The following is a 20,258-nucleotide window of genomic DNA, read 5'->3' as shown; positions in this document are numbered from 1 at the left end:
ACACTTTTGTATAACGCTTTTATGTATCAGGAATTCCGGTGATACTCTGTATTGATCCACCGCTTGCTATTATTGCATTCTTCATACCTGCACTCCTCAGAGCACATTTAGTCAAATCTGTTATGAGACGCTGGTTTACAATTTGAAATTCTCCAGACAAACACAGCGTGTACATACACTGCTGGTTTATAGTTCAAATGGCTCTGAGCACTATGGGACTCAACTGCTGTGGTTATAAGTCCCCTAGAACTTAGAACTACTTAAACCTAACTAACCTAAGGACAGCACACAGCACCCAGCCATCACGAGGCAGAGAAAATCCCTGGCCCCGCCGGGAATCGAACCCGGGAACCCGGGCGTGGGAAGCGAGAACGCTACCGTACGACCACGGGATGCGGGCTGCTGGTTTATGGCTTAAACGATACATTGTATCAAAGGAATTGGGAAGTTGATGGAGCTAGTATTGAAGCCAACAAGCGTGAGTTGTGGACACCACGCACCGCAATTTTTTCGTTGAGAGCAGCCTAGTTCCCAAGTGAAGTAGATTTAACGTCCCACATATCAAAACGCAAAATGCCTTTGTTAAAGGAATTCTTCTGTAAGTCTCATAAGAACCCAAAGTCTCTGACAGTTCACAGCTTGTTTCAAGAGTTCCGTAGTAGACAGTTTAGACAGTTTCAATTACAAGTATATGGATTTATAATTTTTGATCTTCTTCACTCTCAAAATGCATCTGAAAGGCCATGAACGCCAATACAAATAGGACGATGTCGCATATTTTATGTGTTTGTTTCTGGTGCAGGACAACAATTGACTTCAACTATTTAATTTAAACTTGTGGTCACAGTTTTTGAAACGTCTTTCAACCTGTCAAAATAATATGTCTTGTCAGGTTTCACAAACATATTAACAGCTATGAACGCAAGATTGCATACGGCAATCTCTGTTGGCGATGTTTTCTCAATAATGCTTATACATGAGTTGCTGGATTTTATTGTACCCATATTTTGTTTGCTAGATTTTTCATTGCAGGCATCCTTGTGCAGCATGTAAGGTGTTCCCGTTTCCATTTGTGACTGTATAATAGCACACCGCAACTGCTAAGCCCTCAATTTGCATACATATTTTCCTTCATCTTCACATTTTGTACAGAGTTCTCAAGTTATTCGTCAAAACAATCGTTGGGGGTGGGGGCACAGTAAGCTCCATATTTCATTGACCTCTACGTGGCACATGAATAAATCTGTGATCCGAAAGGCATACAACAGATGAAGAGCACGAACTTCATTTTTTTATGTGTTCCTTTACAGATCCAAGAATAGAGAGACGTCTGCATGCCATGGCTCCAGATAGATTGCAAATGCACCAGGTCTCTTATTATTGCAATGATCTGAACGTATTTTTTTTTATACACGCAGCACAGAAATTAGGAATTTTGACGTACCATTTATGCCAGCAATATAACTAGCAGCATTGCAAATACAATCAACGCTAAGGCCAATACATCCTATCGATTTGGAAATCATTGCACGCTCCCTTAAGGTATTATAAATGCCTTCAATACTGCCCTCCTTCACGCACAACAGTAAACAACCTGATAAGTTTTGAAGTGCCAGCTTCATAGAGAGTAGGAGAAGTGTCTTTCAGATAACAGACTTCAGGTCTTTATGACAGCGTCTGTGTCCTCGGCAGGTAAGCCAACAGCCAAACACGTCAACATGTGTTGAGGCTTTTCAGCAACTTTTCCATCACTGTGTAGCAAGTATGAACGTTCTAGTGTCTTGAAGCCAAAGTAGCTATTATTAAAATATATATTATAAATTATTTGAGCTTTAAGCCTTTCTGCAGTTTTCATTATAATTTAATGGTGGAATTCTGTTACAAGAGGACTCTTCCCTTTCGTCACAGGACTGAACATGTTATACAAATCATATATTACAGCGTATAAGCCTTCGGTTTCTATGTGTAGGTTTGAAACTGCAATTCTTGCTGCCAACAGAGCATAATCGGGGTGTTTGGTTGTCATTGTGGTGGCAGTGTCTGCTGCAAAGATTATCCAGCTAGATTGTTGTCACAGCAGAATATAAACCACTGATAACTTTCAGAGTGATTGCTGGCCGTTTCACAAAATTCTTGTTCAATAGTACGGTTTTTATATTCTGGATATAATCTTGTCAAAACGGACTTCCTCTTTCCTTCCACCTCTCTTCAAAAAGAAAAATTTTACCAGGTCTATCGACAGCCATTTTGGGAATTCTACGTTTGCCGCTGAAACCCCTAATGTGCACAACAAACCGCACCCAACAATCCGCACCAACTCAGCCATCCAAGCATGACTCACGATGTACCCTCATAGCTTTACTTTTTCCAGTACTTAGTCTCCTACCTTACAGACATCATAGAAGGTCTCATGCATACCCTACGGGACTGGCACTTCTGGATGAAAGGATATTGTACAGACATGGCTTAGCCACAGCTTGGTTGATTGTTTCCATATTGAACTTCCACTCTGCACCGGAGTGAGCGCTGATTTGAAACTTTGTCGCAGGTGAAACCTTTGTGCCGAACCGGCTCTCAAACCTTGGAGCTTTGCCTTTCGCGGGCAAGTGCTCTACGCAGTGTGCTACCTAGCGCAACTCACTGTGCTAAGAAGTGCTAGACCTGCAACGTAATCAGGAGAAGTGCGAATGTTGGAAGGTAGGAGATGAGGTAATGGTGGAAGTACGTATATCTCTGTTGTCGGTTCCTGAGCCGTGCTTGAATAGCTCAATCGGTAGAGAAATTCCCCCTGAAAGGTACAGACCCCAGGTTCGAGTCCTGGGTTGCCACACATATTTTATCTTCCAAGAAGTTTCAAATCAGCGCATGCTCAGCTGCAGAGTGAAAATGTACTTTGAAAATATTAAAAAACGTTTCGCAGGACTGTGAAAATGTTAGTCAGTTCAAGAATGAACATTTCACTCTCCAGGGTAAAGTACACGAAGCTGCAGTTTCGGGACGTGAGCTGGTGTGTGAGCGTGCTTAGCTCAGTTTTGACAAAATGCTCTGCTATTGTGTGGGTTCAAAAATGGTTCAAATGGCTCTGAGCACTATGGGACTTGACTGCTGAGGTCATTAGTCCCCTAGAACTTAGAACTAGTTAAACCTAACTAACCTAAGGACATCACAAACATCCATGCCCGAGGCAGGATTCGAACCTGCGACTGTAGCGGTCTTGCGGTTCCAGACTGCAGCGCCTTTAACCGCACGGCCACTTCGGCCGGCTATTGTGTGGGAGATGAATATAGATGTAGATTATGTTATTTCAAAATCCTGTAACCTCCACACATTTTAAATAAGCAAATGGAACAGTTGATCCAAGAGTCTCTCAACAATTTTATAGCGCATTCGTTCCCGCGACCTGAAAGACTGCGAAATTCTCCACATATGAAACATGTCAGGGCCGTACACTTGGATGAGCTGAGGGGCACGCCTCATTCCACTAGGGAACAGCTTTGTAACTGGCCTGGAGATACTGGGATGGATGTTTCAGGGGCCTGGTGGATAACGCTCATAAAGCGATCCATATAATGCAAAAGACTGTCCTGGTGTTCTAATATAGTCAGTTGCTGATTATCTACTTCAGCAGCACCCTTTTGGATACTGGTCGATCTACTATGCAAACACGTTCCAATGAGCTGTATCCGCGAGGTCTGAAAAATCATACTCGGTAGTTGTGCCAAAGTGAGTAATCTGTTATGTGTTCAAAACTAAAGAGCTTCTGAAATGAGGTTCTTAACAGATTGACCTCTGCGGCAGATGGTAGAGCAACGTTCATGCTTATTTTATTCGGAGAAATCACACGTAAGAGATAGGCAAATGAAATCGAGACAGATGGAGGGAATGTAAGTAAACTCTTTATTATTTCAAAAGCAGTTGCCATAACTGTTAATACGAGGGACGTTCAATAAATAATGAAACAAATTTTTTTCTGAAAGCACGTTGGCTTTATTTTGAATGCAATACACATTATTCCCCACTCTATTTGCTACAATACCCTATTTTTCATCATACTACCCGTCCAGCAGCTGTTGGTCTAGTGGCTAGCGTTGTTGCCTCTGGATGACGGTGTCCCGGGTTCGATTCTCGGCCGTGTTGGGGATTTACTCGGTCCGTGGACTGGGTGTTTGTGTTGAGCCCATCATATCATCATCATTCGTGAGAGTGGATAGATTGGATTGTGTAAAAACTGGACTGTGTCAAAACCGGGACTTTGTACGGGCGTAGATGACCGCGCAGTTGAGCGCCCCGCAAACCAAGCGTCATCACCGTCCAGTGCGACGGCCTTGCATCGCCTTACTCTGAGGGACTGTATGTCCGATTGGTGCCATTCTATTGGTCGACGTCGGAGCCAACGTCTTCATCAATAACCTCCACACATCCATGTACTGCTTCCTATGGAATGCATCCTTCATTGGGCCAAGCAGATGAAAGTCGGAAGGTGCAAGAGCCAGGCTGTAGGGTGGCTGAGTAAGAAGAGTCCAATGAAGATTTGAGAGCACCGCTCGTGTGCACAGACTTTGTGAGACCTTGCGTTGCCATGCAGTAGGACAAGTTCGTTTGCATTCTTGTGGCGACGAACACACTGACGTTCCTTTCATTTTCTGAGAGTAGTACATTACAATTAAGAGTTGATGGGGGAGGATATAAAACACAGTAACCTCATTCAGAGTCCCAGGAGACCGTCGCCATGACTTTACCGGCTGAGAGTGCGGTTTTGTACTTCTTCTTCGGAGGAGAGGTGGTCTTTCGCCACTCCATGGATTGCCGTTCTGTTTCCGATTCGAAGAGATGAACCTGGGGACGACTTCGACAAAAAATTGTCACGACCAGCTTTGTAATGCGCAGGCAGTTCCGTACAGGTGGTAGATGGTCCTTCGTTGCTCTTTATGGTCTTCTGTTAGGCGGCGAGGAACCCTGCGGGCAGACGTTTTTGAGTATCCCGACTGGTGGACGAGTGTGTCAGCATTACCAACAGAAATGTTCAGTTGAGCAGCTACGTGATTGATTCCGATCCGTCGATCTCCTCGAATGAGAGTGTCCGGATCTTCCATTACTGCGGGAGTCACAGTCGTGTGCGGCCGACTGGCTCTCGGGAGATCGGAAAGGTTCGCGCGACCTGGTTGTGGTGATGACAGACGCCTCGCCCTCTGTTGCGGACGCCATTTTCAAGGCTACGCATAGCACCACCATCTATCGGAACTTCATCACGAAACTACACGGAGTGAAGCGGAAATATTCTTCGATGGCCCACAACAAATTCCAAATTTCTGAACAGAAGTCATAAATTTCGCTAAGAAGCCCTTACGCGTCCTCCGTACAGTCCAGATCTCTCCCCATGCGATTTACTTATTTTTTCAGCGCTGAAGGAAGATTTTTGTGGCCCCCGATTTGCTTCAGACGAAGAGGCGCCCGCCTGGGTACAGTCATGGTTCCGTAGGCAACCGCAAACATTTTTCCAGGACGATTTTGACCGTTTTGTCTCGCAGTGGGATGAATCTGTTAACAATTATGGCGACAACTTTCACCTCAAGAGACTGGTAAGGAGCTAATGGTTATTAAACTTTCTGCAAACCTTTCAGTACAGGCAGTTGATCCAAGATCCTCGTTAACAGAAACAAACTACAATCCACCATCACGTTGCATCGTGGTTGCTGAAGCACTGATAGATGTATGTTATGGTTACACAGGGTAAACCCGCACTCCAACGACCAAGTTTTGGTGGTTCTTCATGTGATATCTTCTGAATATTTTGGTATCAGAGACTGGCAGCTTGTTGCAGAGTAGTAATGCAATCATGATTTATTTGGTTTGTTACATCAGTCAATTTTGTTTCTGCGTAAATAACTTTGCAACAGCGAAAAGCATGAAATATTGAGTTACAAAAACATTCAACGAAAACACACAGCAATGCAACCACCGCCAGAACCACAAAAACAGTGACGTGATTGCTGTCGCTGCTGGAACACATCAGCATCGCTCTTCCATTGCATTTAGTAAACTTATACACGAGGTGTACACCGGCAAATTCTTCATCGGTCTACCTATTCATATTGGTTTGTATCTCTGTTAACGTAAAATTAGCACCGACTGGCAAACAGACAAGAGTCAGAGCCGAGCAGTACAGAATGCAAACTTGACGGCAAAGAGTAAAGTGGACATTACTGTTATTATCACGTACCGTGAGCGAATGGAACATACAGTCGACATTTGTACTGTCGCGTAGATATTTTCGGTGCAATACAATACAAAGGTAAGTGGGGATGGATGACAAACGAAATTCTATTACTCTATAATGAACTGCTGGAGATTATGGGTATCTCATATCAAAAGACACAGAAAATGTCCCTAAAGAAACATCAGAATTTTGTCGGTGGAGTTCTGTTTCACCTTATAGAAAATTGTATGGATATGGTGTCTGTCCTTTCGGACATTTCCGAAAGCACAGACATCATATCCATATAAGTATATAGTTCTGGCAATACCGGCCATGACCTTCTTCTTCTCAGCGAATGCACACATATTAAAAAAAAAAAAAAGGCTCTGAGCACTATGGGACTTAACATCTGAGGTCATCAGTCCCCTAGAACGTAGAACTACTTACACCTTACTAACCTAAGGACATCACACACATCCATGCCCGAGGCAGGATTCGAAGCTGCGACCGTAGCGGTCGTGCGGTTCCAGAATGTAGCGCCTAGAACCGCTCGGCCACTCCGGCCGGCTCGCACATATTCCCCGAACTCTTACGGGACTTCGTAATAATGTCTTCCACGAGTAATGAGTGTGTTGGGGTGGGACACTACGAATGTGGTGTGTGGACATGCAAAGTGAGAATGTGAGTCTGGCGGGAGTCGTGCGCGAGATAGTCCCTGCGGTCGCACTATCCTCTGTGCCCTCGGTGGCTCAGATGGATGCCGGCACGGTAGCTCAGCGAGTTCGGTCAGAGAGCTGATTGGCCTCTGTAATAAAAAACTGAGTGGAAAGATCAACAAATGAACTTGAACGGATGTCATGTGAAGTACGCAACGACCAAACACAACGACCAAAAAAAAAAAAAAGGATGGATAGAGCGTCTGCCATGTAAGCAGGAGATCGCGGCACACATTTTCACCTATCCCCGTTGATGTATATCAACGCCTGTCAGCAGCTGAAGGTATTAACATACTTCTAATTTCTATAGAAAATTGGTGGCGCTCACGAGGTCCAGTACAGGAACGTATTCGTTAATGAGACTGCAGAGACACAAATATCCAAGCTATTTTACCCAAGAATCGCCGTAAAAGAACTACTTTCTGAACAAAAAGCTGTTTCCACTGTGTTTTGCTTAAGACTCCAACCAATGTGTGTACTTGTCGCACCTCGTTAAGCAAGCTGTAATCTCCCAATCTGCAGGGGTTCCGCCGCCAGTGCAGCGTCGTTGTCCTGTGCTGGAGCCACTGACCGCCTCGCCAGCAACTCCGTTAATTGCCTGCCAGCGACAAAGCCGCCCCTAAACAGCCCAGGCGGCAGGCGGACGCGCCGAGACCCGCCCCCCTGGGCTGCGCGTGCCGCCCATCTGCTCCGCTGCGCACAGATCAAACAGTCCGCCCTCTGTCTTCTGCTTCCTGGAAGCTTACCTTGTTGTCCACAACTGTTGCGAGAGAGAAAGCTGTTCAAACAAAACAGGAAGTTGACAGAGTAGTGGAAGGTATAGTCGAAGGAAAGTTAGTATTAAAACCCGACTATGACCGATTCTGCAGATCTTTTGCAAGTAGCTTTAAAAATAAATCGGGATTTTTACGCATTACTTGCCCGCGAAATCATTCACACATTTTGCTGACCATTAAAACTGTAACACTACGAAGGATAGAATTTAACGAAATTTTACTCACTGTGCATTTATAAAGTAGTAGGAAGACTGAGTGATTGATTGATTTGGAGGAGGGGACTAAATAGCGAGGTCGTCGGTCCCATCCAATTAGGGAAGGAAGTCGGCCGTGCCCTTTCAAAGGAACCATCTCGCCATTTACCTGAATCGGTTTAGGGAAATCAAGGAAAACCTAAATCAGGATGACCGGACGCGGGTTCGAACGGTCGTCCTCCCGAATGCTAACCGCTACGCCACCTCGCTCGGTGTAGTTGGAAGACTACATGATTGAATCTGTAAGTGATTTTGAGGAATACGAACTAAAAGTGATTGTGTAGAGTATCCTCTTGCACCCCACACTGTTTCGCCAGATGCTTGGCCCTTATGACGATGGCGAATGGAACTTTCGTTCTCCTCAGAGCCTCCAAGCACGGATACTTCCATTTTGATTCTGTAACTGGAACCGGGATTCCTCTGAAAAGATAACGTGCTGCCACCCCAGTGTCCAGAGTGGTGACTGGGCCCACCCCTCTGTGCTGCTGCTACGGGACTCCATACATCGTCGCACTATCCGTGTGGACACTTGTCCTGCTCCAGAACAAGCCTGTATCCTGATGCAAGGTGTTACATGGTTGTGCGAAGCTAAACAGCCAACGAAATAACACGTCTGTCCTCTCGGGCACTAGTCGCGCGGGGCCGCTGTGACATCCATCACGAACTTTCGTTGTTGCACCCTTGACCCATCGATTCCATATCCGCATGACAGTGGTAGGATACTACTCAAAGTAAGCATCAATATCGTGCTTCGATAAACAGCAGTCTGAATAGGGCAAGACCCATCTGTTGTTGAATTGCGACATGTGATGGTTCTTCTTGCACGAGAAAGAACACTATCTTCTCACTAAGAAGCAACATTTAAGTGCAATATCTAAATGAGAAAACTTTTGCCCAATCGTTACTCTATCTACATTACGCGGCTACACTTAAATGCTAATCGTTTGTATACTCAAGCATGTAGTACACATTTCAGTCTAGTTTGACATTTGCCGCGTCCCGCCTTTATGGTGTTACACTTCTAGTGATCAACATGTAGAGGTACAATTCAAATATCATGTCAAAAACAATAGTCAGTTTGTGTCGTCAGCTGACATGTCATTTGTTTAAATTACACAAACGTTGCTCATGCAATGTTGAGGTTGCAAGATCATTGCTACGATCATTTACAGGCCACAATATTTTTCTCGGAAACTAAGGCTTGTTTGTTGCACGGTATGATTTTTCACATAAATGCACACAAACACATGGGAATTTAAAATAATGGCCGGCCGAAGTGGCCGTGCGGTTAAAGGCGCTGCAGTCTGGAACCGCAAGACCGCTACGGTCGCAGGTTCGAATCCTGCCTCGGGCATGGATGTTTGTGATGTCTTTAGGTTAGTTAGGTTTAACTAGTTCTAAGTTCTAGGGGACTAATAACCTCAGCAGTTGAGTCCCATAGTGCTCAGAGCCATTTGAACCATTTAAAATAATGAACTATTATCGTTACAGTTAAAAGTGATGCTTCAGCTGAATCAGTAGATTTTCCTTGGGACTTTGAACAGTTATTTTGTGTTATCTCCCAACTCTACCAACCATCCCATCAATTTAAATTACAAGAAGTAGCTCAGGAGCTGCCGCTGCACCACCATTTCGCTAAAGGTGATACTATTTTGCCAAATGTATTTTATAATGAACAAAAATTTTGTATTATTCTGTGCGTTCCGTAGGTGGCAGAGTGAGTGAGATATTGCACTCGTTCTCAGAAAGCATTGTACAAGTTTTCTGCCAGTAATTTCATCAACGAGCCTTAGTACCACCCATTAACTGCTGAACAAGTGTACGATTTTATGCACGTAGGTGAGATCACTGCACAACCGTTTCTCACACAATCAATCCCCAAATATAGCCACATTTCCTGGATTACTTTCCTGATGTGGTGGTTCTTGCATTCTCAGATGTTTCATTGGGCTCGAATCCGATAACTTGGTTAGACGAAACCGAGCGTGTAGATGGTCCTAACTGTTCTAGTCGAAATGACGAGTGTACTTTTCAAAAGATTATTACAATATTTTTATCGAAACCCAACTACATGTTCTATTTCTACCCAGAATATCACAGAGCCACCTTGTATAATCTTTGCACCAAGTGAGAGACGCCTCAGGTCTACGATAAACACCATTTACGAATATAAAAAACCTATATTTTTTCCTGGACATGCTACACATTTTCAGATCACCACGATTCAGTTAGCGTTTTTAAAATATTGATGTATTGAGCCTAGGTCAGTACGCGTATATTCACTACTGTTCCAGGAGCTTTTTCAAGAACTGGGAGATCGGAGCGAATGATAAGTCATCTGTTCGATCACAGACTGAAAGAGAGGGGGGGAGGAGGAAAAAGAGGAGGCGGAGGGGTGATAGGGAGTACTTAAAATGAGGATCTTAACCAGTGCTCCAGAGATTTTATGGGTAGTGTCGCGCTTTGTTAGAGTCAGGTTTGATTTTGTTCTAGAAACTTTCTTAAGCGAAGTGAGTTTCTGATGCTTCTTTGTGTTTGCCTGCAGCATGTGAAGGTATCTCTGTTCTTAGTCTGCAGCAATGAGCGGTATAATTATTGTGATTCATTGAGGATTACGACAGTTCATGAATAAAGTGTAGAGTATTTAGGATATATCACGACAATCTTTCATGCAAAGAAATGGTATGATAAAGTGGTTGTAAGACTTCCACTAAGGTAGTCCCAAGGAGTTTGTTGAAGAATAAAGAGTACAGAGTATTTGCTAACATGGTGAAAATTTCGGAGGCCTCTGCACGGAATTGGAAACGGTTTCGATCTTTGTCGTCGAAGGCATAATGGAAGAGAAGAGTCGTCTATGTATGTGGGCGAGAAGTAGTAGGGAAAGTGAAGATTACGTCAGACGTATTCAGGTTGTTCCAGCAACATATTAGCTAACTTTGAGAGACAAGAAGTCAGAAAAAGGAGTCATTTTTGATCAGATACTTACTCTTTTCCACTTGTTGCTTATGAATTGTGGATATGAGTTTGTTGCACTCGTCACGGTTCACAACGTTACATGTGCAAGTTGCGATGCCACTATCCGAATGTACTGTAATATTTTTAGACCATGCGGCATCGGGCGTCTGGAAAGCGGCTATAGCGTGTAATAAGCCTGAATAGCTTTGCTATGTAGTTCAGACTACTACACGGAATTACTGAATAAATATTGGCGATGGCGCACAAGAAATCGAATGTTAAATGAATTTTTATTTTCATTAACAAAAATAACCTCTTTGAAGTGACTGAACAGAATGCACTAACTGGTGTACGTAAATCACGCCTATCAGGCGAACAACATTTACGTAACACAATATACACACACATATGATAAACACTTGAACTTGCTGTAAGTTAAATTGGTGTGCACCCACTGTAAGTAATGATTTTAATGTTACTGATTTTGCATTGTACTGAAGGTACAATGAGTACTGTGGTGGCAATAAAGACTTTAATTGAATATTCAATGAACACTATAGAACTGATGGATACTAGAGATGTTAAAAACATTACTTTAGAATCATTTTGTTCAAATGAAGCTGAATGAGTTTTTACGTTGATAATGTACTGAAAAGCCACCACATCGAGTTGAACTGTAATTAATGTGGCACAGTACCTGGCGTCTTCTGTCAGTTGTATAATCCGGCGTTTGTTGGGAATTTTCGGCGTTGACTCCGATTATATCGTTGCATTAATACGCCGATACTCACGTAATATAGACTTTTTACTGGTACTGCTGCACACACAGTGATGGATTTGGGATAATAATGAACTATTTTCTGTAAATAATTGATGACACTCATGGAATGCACTTTGAATCACAAACTTATTATTTCACTCAGACATTACACTGTAGAGAACTTGACTTGATAAATACATAAACTGGTTCGCTACGAATAAATGTACTTGTTACGGCGGCGGTATAAAATGCACTGTTCATAAAAACACTGTCGCACGATAACTACTAGTTCGTTGCTTGTGCTGGCGTGAGCTCATCAATGGATCTCATATGGTAGTAAGATCACATTGCAACATTAGCTGCAGACACTGGTCATTTATTACCTTGCTGCTGGTCACTGCAGTCCGTCGTAAATTACGCAACTTCCACAACGCGTGCCATGTGCTTTTTGAGCGGGAACAGCAACTATATCGCTCACAAGCCGTCTCCGTCAAAATGTTGCATCCTGCAAGCTTTATTGTCCATTTGACTTGCTGACACACCATAAATCCAGTTCGTGTTTGTTGTAAGCTCACTTTTAACTGTCTATAAGCAACTTTACCGTACCGTACTTAAAGCGTCACTTTCACGCCGCGTAATCTCTGTTCTATATCTGAACAGTTCCAGAACATATCTCTCTCTACTGCCAAATTCACGCGCCAACCTGCATTGTCCGCGTTCTTGGGGATTTCCCTCACATTTAAACATTATTTTACACTATGCCTAGTTCTCTATTTACAAATGGACATACCATAATATTACCATATTCAATTACAGTCATTTTATACACACACACATATATATATATATATATATATAACTAATATTAAATTAACATTGTTACTATACGTAATAATATTATCCTAGTTTAATGCTTCTTTATTTCGTCGTCCAAGCGCAGCACTATTCAGATACTGTCTTACTCGTAGCGCTATTTCATTTGACTGCCGCCAGGCATAAGGACCTGTGGTTTTGTTTGCGCAACTATCCAACAGATGGTATGAGCGTTCACTTATTCAACTGCTGCGCCTTGGCTATGCTTCATTGTGGCGTTACATATGCCCGCTATTTCATCCCAGGTTGTTTATACAAGGTTGGGATGAAATACCATCCCGCCTCCTGTCATGTTTACTATTCTTTGAAGCCATTACTTAAATGTGCTAAATTATTTTGAATTCCTCTTGGAAAGACAGACATGTTTCATGACACATATAACAATACTATGGTTATATTGGTGATTAAGAACTAATAAACAACTTGATAATTTTCAGTTCAATTTGCCTATTCTCATTTAAATCACACAGTAACATGTTAATTCCTTCATTAACTACAGTCTTATATTACACATATATTTTTTAGTTTCTGCCATACCACCACAGTATCAAAACCTGCCCTATTATTATAATTTTTACAAAATTTTACTAATACCTACTACAATTATATGCAATAGTGGTTTCCTCTACTTTTAGAGTCTCTTTCTTTATTTTTGAACTTTTTACTCCTTGTATTCTCTTTCTATACAGCTTTAAGTCCTCTATGTTCTGTTCACCATAGTTTTCTTTGACTTAGGAAAGATTAAATAGTATGCATTGGTATGAGGTATGTCAGCCATCTCAAACTGTATACCTGAAACAACTTTGAAATTTCTGAAGTAATTTCTTTGGATTTCTCGTGGGATTTGACCAACACGAGGTCTCCTACTTCTACTTTAGTTAACTTTCCTTTCCCATCATGTCTTTTCTTCCTCTGTAACATATGTTTTTTCATACGTTCTTTAACTAGCCCTTCCTTTTCTTCTAAAGTCATCTCCTTTCTTCAAGGGAAGTTAATATTCTCTTCAGCTATGTTAGTCTCTTTCATTCCCATCATTATTTCAGTTGGGGTAAATCCTGTACTTCCATGCCCCAGGTTATTGAAACCATTTCAATGTCAGGTACGTACTTTCCCCAACTACTATGTTTGTCATGGCAGAATGTCCTACAGAGTCTACCTATCTCTTTCATATAGCATACGGCGGGATTGCCTGCTGCATGGTATGCTGCTATATATCTTAATGCTACTCCTTGCTTTTGCATACTCGTTTTCCATTTCTTTGAAATGAATTGAGACCCATTATCTGACAGTACAACATTTGGTTTGCCTATCTTTACAAAATAGTCCTTAATCATTTTGTCACACCCTGCTTTTCCTGTAGCTTTTCTCAGAGGATATAATTTTACAAATTTTGAAAATACATCTACTGCTACTAAAATATAACAAAAACCTTCTATAGTCTTAGGTAATGGACCATTGAAATCCAAAGCCACAATTTCTAAGGTATCTTTGGGTAAAATGGATTGCATCGGACCCCTACTCTTCTGATTTGTTACCTTCACCTGCTGGCAGAGGTCACAAGTCTTCAGTCTTGCGTGGATCCTCCTTGCCATATTGTTAAAATATACTGATTCTGTCAATTTCTCCAAACGTTTCTTTGTTCCACAATGCCCATAACTTAAATGTATGCAATCGATTAATGCTACTACATGTTCCTCCAGCCAGCATACTCTCCACACATCTGACGTTTCCTCTCTCCTTCTGAACAATAGTCCATCAAATACACAATAATATTTTTGCGTCATATCATTACCCCTCTTTCTAAGTTCAGTTTTCACTAATACTGAAAATGGATCCTTATTCTGTTCCCTTCTTAAATTCTTACCTATACTCTTGATTTCTTTCTGATTTTTCATCCCTTGGACACAGGGAATTCCTTTATCGCTTTAATCTTCTCTGGATCTTTCTTAATTCTTTGACAACTAATTATGTAACTTAAAAACATAATCTCACTTTTCACAAATTCAGATTTCCTCAATCATAATGTCATTCCTCCTTTATGCAATGCATGAAACACCTCTCTCAATATAGTACAATGTTCCTTCCAACTTTTGGTAGCTATGAGTATATCGTCCACATACACTGTACTTTTGCTACTCAACTCCTTTCCTAATACTTTGTCTAGAGCCCGTATAAATATGGATACTGCAATATTCATACATAATGGTACCACGCAATATTGGTAACATTTTCCTCCAAATAAAAAAGCCGTATATTTTCTATGCTACTTTGCCAGGCCTATTTGCCAATATCCCCCTGTTAAATCGAGACTACTTAAGTATTTAATCCCATTACAATTTTGAATTATGTAATCTAAACTGTCTGGTTTGTCACACTCTCTTTCTATTATTGAATTTAGCTTCCTGGCATTTAGTACTACTCTAATTCCACCATCCTTTTTCTGTGCACACATAGTCGGATTATTATAATTGCTATTACTTCTTTCTATTACTCCTAGTCTTTCCATCGTGTCCAATTCAGCAGCTACTGCCTTCCTCTTTGCTATAGCTATATCAAATGGTCTTCTATAAAATGGTTCATGCGGTTTAATATTTAACCTACATTCAAAATCGATTACTCTTCCTGGTTCCTCAGAAAACACCTGTTCGTTTTCTACTAACAGATTATACAGCTCCTCCTTTTGTTGTTCATCAATACCATCCACTTCACTCACCTTCTGATGGAACAACATATTCTTGTCTAACCATAGATTCTCACTTTCACCAACATTTCCTTCCTCCCATTCTTCGCAACATTCCACTACTGACCCTTCCACTATTTTGAGACACCTAATGGTTCCTTTTCATCTATCATGTGTCCTGCAAAATTCACTGTATATTCTGTACCCAAATATTTAAACAACATCAACCCCTGGTGACAATTATTTATTACTTGATTTTTCATCATACAATCTGAACCTATAATCATATTTATACTTAAATTAGGAATAACTAAAAAACACTTTCCATCTTACAATTGCCCATTTCGAAAGACAAATACACTTGTTTCTTCACAGGTTTACTTAGCTTTCCTGTGGCACCTACTATCTTGAGTCCAGACACAGACATTTCTGGAATCTCATATTTACTACTAATATGTTTCCACAAGGACTCAGAAATACAAGTTATCTCACTACCTGTATCTAATAATGCATATTCACTTACATCATACAACTGTACACTTATTAAGGGTTGGACTAACCTAATTGATGACTCATCTTCCTCTTCTCTTAGCAAATCCTGTTCAATTGCCTCATTAGTCCAATCTGCTAACATTCCTTGCACTAACTTATCACTATACTTATCAGGTGCTTCCTTTTCCCTCTCTGTGACAAACTCTCTCTGGGGTATTTTTCTGTTTGTCTCTCCTACTGTGTTTTGACTCATTTCTATTGAGGAATTTTCATTATCACCCATCACACTTTCATCCTCTTGGCTCAGATCCCTACAATTGCCTCTTTCGACAAGCTAAACTTGTGTTTCGCTTTCAGCATGGGTGGGATACTCTCTTTCACTTAGTTCTGCTCTTTGGGTACCATACAACCTCTCATGTTCTTGACCAGGTTCACCTACTATTACCATATCACATTTATCGTTAAGTACTTGCCCCTCTACACTAATGATTTCATTACCCATGTCTACTAAGCTGTTACCTTCCTGGCCACTCTTTGAATTATTTCCTTTGAAACACTCTCCTTGCAAATTATGCTCCATCCGTATACTCACACTACACAGTTCAATATATCAGAAGTAGCACCCCTCTCCATTACCTTCTCATCACTCTCATCACTACTAGTTTCCTCATCACTGTGATCACTGGTACTACTTATTGATTCCTCCTCCCTTTCACTACATATTTCGGGAATATCTTCAATATTCTCCTCTATTTCAGTTCTACCCCTTCCTTCAACTTTCTCGTATCTACTATGAGTATCCTCTCCTAGCTCCCTCTCATACTCTATTAATCCTGTACCTAACTCATATAAGTCATTTACCCAGTGATCATATCCTTCATCACCACTAGTATTATTGGGAGACTTACTCTCAATAACTACACTTCCTACTTCTTTTCCGGTACTACCATTGACAATCTTTCCTATATTTCTGCAAGTACCAACCTTTTCCCTTTTGGGTATCCCTTCTTTAACATTAGTTATGCTATTATGTTCATCTGCTGGCAACGTATCATCTATGTCTACTTGATAGGCTTTCCTTGGCTTGTAATACGTATCTAGTTCCTTCTTTCTACAAAATCCAGGTAAACCTTGTACCCATTTCAATTTAGAGTCCCATTCTCCCTTCCCCCATTGCTTCATATCTTTCTCACACCAAGCATGGTATTCATTCTGTTTGCTTTTATATTTTGATGATAATGTTGGTTCCTATTATACTGTTGTTGGGGCCTACCCTCATATTCTGCTCCAGTTCGGCCCTCTACTGTGGCAGTTCTCGGTTTTCTGACTAGTACTGAGGTCTACTGTTGTAGTTACCTCTATCACCAAAACCTCTTCCACCTCTTCTACCTCTATTAGTCCTCATTGCTCTCACTCCATATTCCTGCCTCTGTTAATTCCTGTTATTATTACCATTATTATGGTAATTACTACAATTGTGTCTCTTCTGGTTATTATAGTTGGACTTGTTTTCATTGTGAAACACCCCCCGATTTAATTTCTTTATTGGGTTATGTGTAATTTTTCGAAGCCGCCAAACAGTTAATTACTATGGCTATATGACCGTGGGCTTAATGGATGAAAGGCTATCGGTTTTTCTGCTGTGGTTTCGGGGATATTTCAACCAAGTGCGGCTGTTTTGCAACTGAATAGTGGAACGAATGAAAGTTAGTCTATTATTAAAGACTACGAAGGTTGCGATGTAAAAACTGTATTGTATTTTCTACGAACACACAAATTCTGAGGCAGTTGCTACCTTCGCCTTACACATTTAATTACGGTTATGTCTTTTATTAGTTGTTGATTTTAGGTACTTCGTCACACGCAATGATGATGGTCAACATTCACAACAATCCTCACTGCAATCCATGGTTGTTGCTGGCCGACGTGGTTGACACGAAACACGTAATTCGGCACTTATCACTTTTGGTTTCATATCACTTGCGAATCGGTATCGATGAGGGTCCACCCCACGACAATCAGGGGGACATGCTCACTCGTCATACTCCGGTAAATTTACTCAACCACCATTCTTGCCCGTTTCTCCAGCACTGCTCCTCACTCGACACTCTCTAGTGCTTCTACCCACTCAACACTTGCCTCACTGCTTCCTGCAGTGCTCGACAATCGACTCATGTCTGCTATCGACCCAGGTGTCGGATACTAGCATCTATGTTCGTAGGATCATGGATACCTTATATCCCCACCCTAAAAACCTTCTTTGTAGCCACAGGCGAAAAAGATTAATAGGAAAAAGTTATCACATAGTATATAAATGAAAATGAGGAACATAAGTTCTGTTTCAAATACTGAAAATTACATTGTATCACAAATAATATCTTATTGACTCCAGTAGCAAACTGCCACTACAGAAACATTATGCATCATCAATATATCTTAATTAACATAGCATGGTAAATATTTTTATAAAACTTTGTATTACATTCAATTAACAAAAATCTTCATTTTCAAAGGTTTGCATGAGCCATTAACTGCATATTTATTATAACTTGATACAGCAAAAACAAGAAAACAAATTAGTTGAACGCCAGCTACCCCTTTGGTATGCCGTCCTTTCAGTGGGGTTTGTGCCATCCATACTACTATCACTCTAATATATAACTCACTTGGTGAACACACACTAAAGTAATGGAAGAAATTCTCAACTTATTCATTTGAGTCTTTAACACAAGCAAAATAGAATATGAGAACAAAATATAGCATTTACACCTTGACTTATGCAATTATTTTGCAATCCCTCATACCTCTACAAATTGATTCCATAACATTAAATGCTCCATTATTGCACTAAGTATGTCTTACATAACTATTTGCATCACTATAACTGATGTGGTCACCCAATGAAAAAATTTTAAATTACTGATCATTTCATTTTTCCAAACATTTATACTGCCATGTGTGTATTGTTATCACTAATGCTCAGATAAGAGGTACAATATTTCCTGTTATATTGACATTAATTCAAATCTGCTACATGGATAATTATTATTCATACACAGTGTCAGAATTCTGCTTCTAAAGCTTGACCTAAGTATAACCATAATTAACTCTGATAGCTAATTGGATACATGAATTACTCATTACTCATAAGTTAGCTTTCTGTTTTATCAGCATACCTCAGATCAATGTGTATACCTACAAAAAACTTGAAAACGGATATTGCTCATGTACTAAATGATATACTTCAATACTTCAAACATCTCATACTCCATACTCTTCATTACACATAACTCCCTCAACTTAACAGCAACTTAACTGCAAATAAATATACATCAATCCTCCATATTCACTGCAATAACTACACAAAAATAATACTCCAAACTCCTTGTCCTCTCTGTACATAATATCTCGCATCACTTCTTCGAACAACTATCTCCTCATGTATTTGTTTCTTTATATGCCATCCTAATTACAAGCTGATACATTACATCAATTCTCTTACAATTGCTTGACCTTTTCATGCCTCATAAAACAACTCTATAAGATTTCACAAACTCTTGTTTGACCAATTAGCTTCCCACCATATTTTATAAACACTGGCTTTCTGATCTGGTTCTCATTTTATTACTTCTGGTACTAATAATTTTTTAATGTACTGACACTAAACTGATTTTTAACTTATTGATTCTTTGACATCTCATACTCTACATCAACAGTAATTACTTATCCTTATTTTAAGTCAACTATAAATCTGCTACATGGTTCCTGACTGAATTACTTGGATGACCACTACCAATCCTACCTACTACACACTAACTTTCTTAACCTAAGGATAGAGAAAGATGGTAGAGGAGTGAAACTTGAAATAAGAAATAAAGTCTCACCCAGCTGGGAGTGTACCAGTCGCCACTTGGTATACCAGCAAAAGAGTTGCTGGCTCCCTACACCTAACTTTCTTCAATTCGTACCTCATGATACCTTCGTCTATCTTCTCCCCTCTCATAATTCCTGTCATAATCATCATCATCTCTCCCATAATTGTGGTGAAACTGTCGACCATTGCCCTGGTTCCTATGTCCATTACCCCCACCTCTACCTCTGTAATTTGGTGGGCCATTAAACTGACTTTGAGGGTAATTATTTCCACCTTGGTTCTGATCATGCATGTGGTTGTTTTCCTGTGCACAAATAGTCTCTAATTGCTCCCATACTTCCATTAAAGTATCTTTATCTTTAATTAGGCTTCCAGATAAGTTTTCTTGCATCCTACGACTTAATCACCTTTTAATTGCTGATATCATTGTGTCGTCATTCAATGGCTGCTACAATGTTTCATTCAACTCCCATAGATGCTCAGCGAATTCTCTCAAGGTACCTCTCCAGTTATTAAGGGACTTGCGATGCAGTTAATCTTCAAGTGTTGCACATTGGTGACTTTTGGACCAGTATTTCTTTAAAAACTCTTCCTCAAATTGACTGTAGCTGGTAACTTCTTCTTTCTTCCTTACTCCCCAGGTGAAAGCTTCACCTTCCATTCTGCCCATTGCGAACTGAAT

At 40.7% G+C, this 20,258-nt stretch overlaps 1 pseudogene; it reads right to left on the bottom strand.

Annotated features, from left to right (window-relative positions):
• Positions 1-524: 524 nt before the first annotated feature.
• Positions 525-16,884, bottom strand: LOC124775605 (annotated as a pseudogene).
• Between the last annotated feature and the right edge of the window lie 3,374 nt (positions 16,885-20,258).

The sequence above is a fragment of the Schistocerca piceifrons genome, chromosome 2 (assembly GCF_021461385.2).
Source record: "Schistocerca piceifrons isolate TAMUIC-IGC-003096 chromosome 2, iqSchPice1.1, whole genome shotgun sequence".
Lineage (NCBI taxonomy): Eukaryota > Metazoa > Arthropoda > Insecta > Orthoptera > Acrididae > Schistocerca > Schistocerca piceifrons.
This window is presented reverse-complemented; position numbering and strand designations above follow the sequence as displayed.